The sequence below is a fragment of the Clupea harengus genome, chromosome 19 (assembly GCF_900700415.2).
Source record: "Clupea harengus chromosome 19, Ch_v2.0.2, whole genome shotgun sequence".
Classification (NCBI taxonomy): domain Eukaryota; kingdom Metazoa; phylum Chordata; class Actinopteri; order Clupeiformes; family Clupeidae; genus Clupea; species Clupea harengus.
The window spans coordinates 14,190,791-14,199,986 of NC_045170.1; the positions used below are offsets into that span (position 1 = coordinate 14,190,791).

Below are 9,196 nucleotides of genomic sequence, written 5' to 3' on the forward strand. Positions count from 1 at the left end.
CCCGACGCCGAGAAGCTTCTGCTATTATTTGTTCAGATGCGGGGAGACGGCGGGGAGGCACGTTTGATGTCTAATGATAAACACAACTGGAGGTGGCACAACACTTTGGAGCACAGAGACATCTCCACTTCAAACAACATCTCAGAATAGAGGGGCCCACTCCACATAACTCTAAATAAAATGCTGCGGCAGCCGACGCTACTTAAGTACGCTTGAAGGTGCTTTGTCGGCAGGGAGAGAGAGGGAGAACAAGAAGAGGAAAAAAAGAGAATAGGAGAGAGAGAGAGACTGAGATTCCCCCCATCAGACACCCGGCCGGCTGAGTGGGTTTTTGATTGGCAATCATTAGCATTCGCGTTCCAAATAAAGTGCGTGGGGAACTACTTTGACCGTGCGAACAATCATCCGTTATCTGCAGCAAAACAGTTAGTGCAGAAAAACGCCACTGTCTAACACCCCAAGCTTATTTATTTACCAGTAATCCTTGAGAGCAGGCTGTATATAAATCAAGGCATGAGAAGTGGTAAGGTGGTGGTGGTGGTTTGTGAGTGTTAAGGGGGGGCGGGGAGTTACAAGGGAAAAAATAATGGCAAAAGTTTCGAGTGACTTAAGTTTTCTCTGCGTCCCCGGGACAAGCTTTTTGTTCATTATCAGACTGACAGTTCTGATATCGGAGGCCATAACGCGGAGGAGCCGAGACGTCCGACTACTCCATCCCTGGGACAGCTTCTGCCTTGTGTCAGCGTTTTGCTGCCTTTATCTCTCTGGAGATCAGCCAGAGCGGCTCGGGGAGACGAGCTGAAAATGGAAGATAGCGGCGAGGCCCTCGGTGCCGCATGAGTAATGCAGCTTGCGCTCGGCACTCCGCACTCTTCTTCAAGAGCAGCTTGGTCGCCAACGTGAGGGATGACTGGAACTCCTGGAAACTCTCTCTCTCTCTCTCTCTGGCTCCCTCGCTCTCCCTCTCTCGCTTGCTCTATACACTTCTCTTTCTTTTTGTTCATGTCCTTCTATAGACTCGTTTTATTCCACTCACTCTCTGTAGTCGCTCTGCCTCCCTTGGTTTTCCAACCTCCCTTTCAGTGAACCCTTGTTGTCCCTCTCCCTGCTTCCCTCTTTCTCTATCTACCTCCTCCTGGCCTTGTCCTCCTTCTCCATCTCCCCCTCTCTATCCTTTCTCTTTCTGTGCCTGGCCCCCTTCCCTCCTCACTCTTCCCTGACAGTGTTTAAAGGTCCTTTGCTGAGAGCCACAGGTGTCCTGATGGAGAGGCCTCACCCGCAGGGTTGGGAGGGTTTGTGTGTGTGTGTTAGTGTGTGTTTGTGCGTGTGTGTTAGTGTGTGTTTGTGTGTGTGTGTTAGTGTGTGTTTGTGCGTGTGGAGGGGTGGTGGTGGTGGGCGAGGGGCTGAGGGGGTTCATGCTGTTCGGCTGTGGCTCATCGCTCACCGCTCAGACGCCACACTCAGAGGCCCCTTTGATCTTTTCGGGGGGAAATAAACAGATTGCTTTCAATTAAAAAAAGACAGAGGGAAAGAGAGAAGACAGAGAGAGGGAGAGAGAGGGAGAGAGAGGGAGAAAAAAAACAAAAAAACAGTAGAGTGGAAACCTGCAGGCTTGGCCTCACAGAGGAATCTTGCACATTCCCTCACCCTCACTCTCTCTCTCTCTCCCTCCCTCTCTCTCTCTCTCTCTCTCTCTCTCTCTCTCCCTCGCTCTGACACAATAGGTCATCAAACATAATCCCTTTGTGAGCCAAAACCTCAATCTGAGCCCATACGTTTCATTATGGGCTGTAGGGCAGCGTACAATGCGTTCCCCACAGAGCAGTGGACCTGCAGGGCATGTTATAGCCTACTTTTGACGTTGATTAATGATCTAACAACTTCAACCAAATGCAAAACAAAAAGGCAGGTTTTGAATGAAGCAAGAGAAGCCCCCCACCCCCCCATCCCCCCAAAACTCGACCCATAGGAAAAAATAAAGGGAACACATACTGACACACAGCCCATTCTTATGGTCAGCCAACAAAAGAGCCAACAAATGGGTGTCAGGTGTCAGTAAGCTACTAGTACTATTCTGATTAAAGAGTGTGTATACATACAGGATGTTTTTTTCTCCGCTTGTGGCAGACGTATGATTGAGCACTAGTCTCAACACCCACCCACTCTCGCCCCCACCACCACGACCACGCTCACCCTCCACTTCGATGTGTTTCCGAGCGGCAGACTGATGTGCTGTTGCTATGGGCCCTTTCTGCCGTCGCTAGGCAGGAAGGTATTTTTGGGAGGGAATTTTTTTTTCGGGTGCTTTTTTCGAAAGACCTAGTTAGCCCTTTGCGTGCACCCGTACTTTCAGTTTCAATTTCACACAGTGACAAGGGAGGCGGGCGCTGCGACACGGGGGACAACGTAGGCCCATGGGGCAGACACACCCATACACGCACTCAAGCCGATTGTGTGGCCCTAACCCTAATCCTAACCCTAATCCCGAAGCCGGCGTCTCTCGCCCTCGGACACTTAACCTGCACACACTTCCCACCCCAGCCCCAACAATTTATGTAATCGTCTCACTTATGTAACCAGGCTACTCAGTACAATCCAACAATCTGCTGCTGCTGCCACCACCTCCCAAACACCTAAACCTATTCACACACTACCACACACTACTACCACACACACACACACACACACACACACACACACACACACACACACACACACACACACACACACACACACACACACACACACACACACACACACACACACACACACAGTTACACTGCTAGTATGATTCGTGTGGGAGCATGGCTAACTCATCAGTGGGTGTCCCAGAGTGGCAATTTGATCGCCCTTTATCTCCAGGCAGACGTAAGCTGCCAGTCATAGGGAGGGTATCCGCAGGTGATGACTCAACTCTAGTTTCGGCACTCACATCCTGTCCGTTCTGCTATCACATCTCTGAAAAGCTACTCCTTTTTTTTGTGTGACTCGACATTAGATAAGAGGGGGGTAGGGGGTATATTTGGGGAAGGGGGTGGAGTAGGTGGTGTGATGTGACGTGAGGCGAAGAGAGGATAGGATCAACCAGGATGTTCCCATCTTAGACACGTTCTGTTCCCGGCTGCTGCAACATTACGTTGTCTTGAGCAAAGCCCGCCACAGAACAATCGCCCTCTTTGTTGCACACTTCCTTCTGATTCATGCCGGTCTCCTGACAAGATTCCTGACCAGCCGCCTGCTTGATGCTGCACAGACACACTCACACACACACAGACACACACACACAACGGCAGAAGAGAGAATACCCACAGGAGTAAACAAAGTCGTTCCACTATTACGAACACATACTGAAGCATTCACACCCACAGATGAACAAGCGCTAGTGCACCTCCACACCCCCCATTGCACTCTTTCTGTCTACCCCTCTCTCTTGCCCCTTCCTCCCTTCCTGCCTCCCTACCTCTTTCTCTCACCCCAACCCCCCTCCCCCCCCACCCCGTCTGCTTCTATCTCACTCAAACACAGACACGTTCACACACACCTGTTGTCCTCACCACCCAGGTTTCATTACAGGCCTGCCATGCTCCCAGTGTGATGGCAGCCTCTCCCCATTAGATGAGTCACAGCTCAATTAGACCTCCCCTGACTCCCTCACACACACAGGGGGGACAGGGAGCTAGATAGAGTGAAAGAGGGAGAGAGGGAGAGGAGAGAGGAAAACAGAGACAAAAAAAAGGGAGAGGGAGGGAGGGAACAGAGACAGGCACCCAAACAGAGAGGCACAGACGCCAGCATGCAGACAGACACACCACACACACAGACACACACACACACACACACACACACACACACACACACAGACACAGACAGCAGTGGCTGGAGAAAGCTGGACCTGAGGGCTTCGTCGCCACTCCACGTCCTGCAGTGTCCACCTGCCGCTAAACACACACCAGTGACGGCTGGTGGGCAAAGAAGACTGCGGAGGGACAGGAGGTAAATTACAATAAAAAATAACAGCTTCATTATGAAAGTAGCCTAATCAGTGCACAGTATGCTTCAGTTTTCTCATCGCAGGGGAGCTCGACTAGATTTATTAGATGGTGTATTAAAAAGAAATGAATAATTTATTGACATGAACAAAAAAACTGTATTATGAAAGCATAGCAAACAGAGCATGGAATTTGCCTACCGAAACCAATCATGAAAAACAAGTATTTCATGGTTTTATTAATGCCATGACTGTGAGCGAGTATTAAGATAAACAACCCTGGAGCCCTGAAATCTGTTTGGTTAGACCTGCAAATAAGTGTCTGGTAAATGTCAATTATACCAAAAAAAAAACGAAATGCAGTCCATCAATAATTAGTCTATATTAATTCTTCTTAGATTCACATACTGTTAGCGTTTGGCTAAATAGGCCAACATGCAATATTTTGAAATAATGTTAAAAATCATAATGCGTGAGATGCAATGAAACATGGTGATGTTGATGGAATCGTGACTGTTTGATAATATAACAAGCCATGACCTAGCTACCTTATTCTATTCTATCAAGGCTATAGAAAACCAACATAAATGCCTGGAAATACACTGAGGTAACAAACTAGTCTTTAATACTGAATGAGAAGCCTACTTTAAACGGCTGCAGCAGGGAAACCACTTATCCATCATTTCTTCTTCTTTATATCTTTAGGGGCACAGAGCACCATTTCTTTGAAAATCTGATTTTGTGTTTTCTTCATGATGAATACAATGGAGTGATCAAATACAACATGTTTAAAAAGACATTTTACAGAATTTAGATAACCGGTTGACACACACGCCCACACTAAGGCGTATAGAACTGGGACACACGGATATATACATGTGACTGAAACTGCATGCCGATCACTCCACAGCTATTAAAACAATCACCATTATGTCACACAAACACATCACATACCTCTGCTGCACAGAGATAAGGGGCTGAGGTACATTCCCAAACACAAACAAATGCTTGTCTGCACAGACATACATGAACGTCAACTCTTCTATATGTACAAAACTCTTTTTTGCTCTCTCTCTCTCTCTCTCTCTCTCACACACACACACACACACACACACACACACCTAAATGCACACAGAGATGCATAGGTCCCGTAGGCTACCTCTCCTCAGTGATAAGTCGGACGAGCTGGTGTGGGGACACATCGGAGGTGTCAACATCCTGCCTTCAGACTCCACAGCCTGGTACGAACCCAGCCTTGTGACAACAGACACAGAGTGGGGCCCGGATGAACACACACACACACACCACACACACACACACACACACACACACACACACAGACACACACACACACGCACGCACGCACGCACGCACGCACGCACGCACGCACGCACACACAGACAGACACACACACACACCTTTATGCAGCACATAGCCAGACCAAGTCAAGCATACACGCATACACACTTACACACACACACACCACACACACACACACACACACACGCACACACGCACGCACACAAAAGCCAGTCAGTGGGCACAGACCTGTCACAGCCCACAGCCCACAGCCCACAGCCCACGGGGGCTAGCAGCAGCAGCAGCCAGTCACGCAAGTGGTGGTGGTGGTGCTGCTGCTGCCGATGTTCTCACTGGGGGAACAAAAAAACAAGCCACGCTCTCTTCCCTCAACTCATTTCAGCTCTTTTCCACTGACGGCGGCCGCCTCGCCTTTCCTTTCCTTTCCTTAGTCATCTGCCTGCCTATCTGCCTGCCTATCTGCCTGCTTGCCTCCATGCTTGCCTCCATGCTTGCCTGCTGGGCCCGTGTGTTTGCACATACCTGGAGACTGGTCTCTGGGTGTGATCAATCAGACCTGTCTGTTTTGCCGTTATCTCGGTGCATTTCGCTCAGGCAAAGGGTACTGGAGCGTGTGTGTGTCTTCTCAGCAGCTGGTCTGCATGGCAGCATCTGTCTGCTGTATCAGTCTGTTATATTGTGCAATAAATGTGTCTAATTGTTTTAGTGTGTCTGTGTCCTGTGTGTGTGCTGTATTTGTGTGTGTGTGTGTGTGTGTGTGTGTGTGTGTGTGTGTGTGTGTGTGTGAGTCTGCCTGTCTACCTGTGTATTAGGGTGTCTGCTAGCCTTGTCCGTGCGTATTGCGTCGTGACTGGCACGTGTCATGTCTGTGTTTAGGACACACTTGTCTCGTCGGCCTCAGCGTTCAGAAAGCAGGAGTGATTGGTCTCCTCCACCCAAAAACCCCACCGGCATCCCTGGCGCCCACCAACACCCCACCCCACCCCCTGCAGCCAAATTCAGGGATGATTTAACTAGACATGGGGAGCTAGACTGCACTCCTCCTCTCCCCTCCTCTCCTCTCCTACCTACCCTCTGCACCACCCCCCCCCAGCCCAGCCCAACAAATACCCCAACCCCGCCAAGATTGCATTTCTACCCAGACAGCACAGAGCGAGTTTCAGCCAAAAGCCAGACACTGTGTCACGCACGCACACGCACGCACACACACGCAGACAACACAGACACACACGCACACACACACACAGGGAGGGGGGCAGTGTGGGCACAGGGGAGAGAGAGAGCGAGAGAGAGAGAGAGAGAGAGAGAGAGAAAGAGAGAGAGAGAGAGAGACCGAGGTGCAGGGGGGGGGGGGGACAGACATGAGAGAGATAGAGCGATAGAGAGATAGAAACACTGAGATGGATAGAGTGAGAAAGAGAGAGAGAGAGAGAGAGAGAAACAGAGGGGCACATTGGGGATTTATGGCGATCATTACACTTGATGGAGGCAGCGAAGCACATCGCACCGGTGCACCGCAGCACTTCTCTTTCTATTTCATTCACTGCGCAATAAAATATGGAAATAAAAAATTATAGGAGAGACCAAAAGAGAGTGAGCTAGTGAGAGAGAGAGACAGATGGAGAGAGAGAGAGAGAAAGAGGGGGAGAGAGAGAGAGAGAGAGGGAGAGAGAGAGAGAAAAAACTCTAAACGACGTGGGAGGATAATTGTCCCCCTCGCGGTGGCGACGCGAGCTTCCGTCCCCCGTCTGCGGTATCCGTCTGCGGATCCCTCCCCTCGTTCCAGCCAGACGCAGGGGGAGAGAGAGGAAGAGAGAGAAAGAGAGAGAGAAAACTCACAAAAAAGAGAGAGAATGAAAAAAAAAACACACAAAAGCCAGAGAACACTTTTAATCTCAGCCTTGTCTCTGGGAAAAAAATTAAACGAACAGAATGAAAAAAGGAGGAGTGAGTGTGTATGAGGAGGGGGGAAAGAGAGAGAGAGAGAAAGAGAGAGAGAGAAAAAGGAGAGTGCTGCAGAGAGGTGGGCACAAGCTGGCGATTCTGAGACACGCACACAGACAGAGACAGAGCAAGGAGAGGCAACAGAACCCCCCCCACCCCCACCCCCCTTTATCCACAAACACACACTGGTGCTGACACACACACACACACACACACACACACACACACACACACACACACACACACACACACACACACACGCAAACAATCAGCTGCCTTATACCAGCAGTTATACCTCCATAAACATGTACATGCACACACACAAACACAAATAATCAGCTCCATTCACATTATTTTAAAGTGCAAACACATGCACACACACAGGCATACAAGCAACACACTCAAATACACACGCGCACAACCATACACACACACAAACAATCTCTTAGTCTAGACGCTCACAGACAAACACCCACAACTGCTCGCACAATTCACAGCGCACAGACAAGAAGGACACACAGCAACAGTGAAATACAGACACCCCAGACAGAGCGCTTTGCACCCAAACACACACACACTCACACACACACACACACACACACTCACACTCACACACACACTCACACACACACACTCACACACACACACACACACACACACACACACACACACACACACACAAACTGTCAGACCCAGACATACTTTCAGCACACAGACAGAACAGAGGGTCTATGACCTAAAAGAATTTCACACAAAAAAAGAGAGAGAGAGAGAACGAAAGAAAGAAACATCAGACAATAAAAATACTGTTTGTCCCTGCCGGCCTTCTGTCTGAGGAGATCTGGGCTCTCAGATAAGACTGGCGTTGTTTGCGCTGCACTGCAGTGCGCTGGCCATCTCGCGTCCCTTTCACTTCTTCATAACCGACAGGGACAACACCCTTGACTGGTCTGACTGCAGAGAGCCCAAACAAAATTCAAATGTTGTTGTTGAGAACAACTCATTAAGAGTCAGCAGCCTCAGCCCTGCTGTTCCGTCCCTGCAGCTTATAAGTGTGTGTGTGTGTGTGTGTGTGTGTGTGTGTGTGTGTGTGTGTGCGCGTGTGTGTGTGCGTGAGCATAAGTGTGAGTGTGGGTGACCTTCCTGTGCCCCCTTCAGGTGCCAGTCGAGCTCATCCTTACAGTGTGTGTGTGTGTGTGTGTGTGTGTGTGTGTGTGTGTGTGTGTGTGTGTGTGTGTGTGTGTGTGTATGAGCATGAAATGGGCACCGGGTGCACAGAGAGGGCAGCGACGTCACTGTCTCACCGGGCAGCATGGGCGCCAGACTGGAATGAACAAAGAGAAAACAGAATAAGAGGAGAGGAGGAGGATGCCAGCATGAAGGGGAGGAAAGAGAGAAAGAACGAGAAAAAGGAGAGGAGAGGAGAGAGAGAGAGAGAGAGAGAGAGACATAAGGAAGAATGAGGGAGAGAATGATGGAAAAATATAACAAATTCACCACGATGAGAGGGAGAGAGAAGAAGAAGAAAAAGAACAGCAGAATGGAGGAAGACTGAATCGCTACCCACTCACAAACACAACCATCCCACCTTTCTCCCCTTCTCCCAAAGCGCTTGCATCTGTCCTCTGCCTGGGAGGGTCCTGTCACCATGCCAGTACCCACACACACACACACACACACACACACACACACACACATACACACACACACACACACACACACACACACACACACACACACTTCTCTGTTACATCTGCTCGTACAGGGACATGACACAGTACACAGCTATGGGCAGAGCCCCAGACAGCATGAGACACAGGGGCCTGGAAGTGAGACAGCTAGTAGCTACCCATATATCACCCCCTCCCACTCCCACACACACACACAAACCACAATCCTGACAGTGTATAGGACACAGGTATCTGGGGGAACCGCGGGGTGACT

General features: G+C 49.7%; 1 protein-coding gene across 1 annotated transcript in view; it reads right to left on the reverse strand.

Moving 5' to 3' along the window:
• The window catches only part of ldlrad4a (low density lipoprotein receptor class A domain containing 4a), a 67,737-nt gene that overhangs the window by 43,436 nt on the left and 15,105 nt on the right, over nucleotides 1–9,196 (reverse strand). The window lies entirely within an intron of this gene.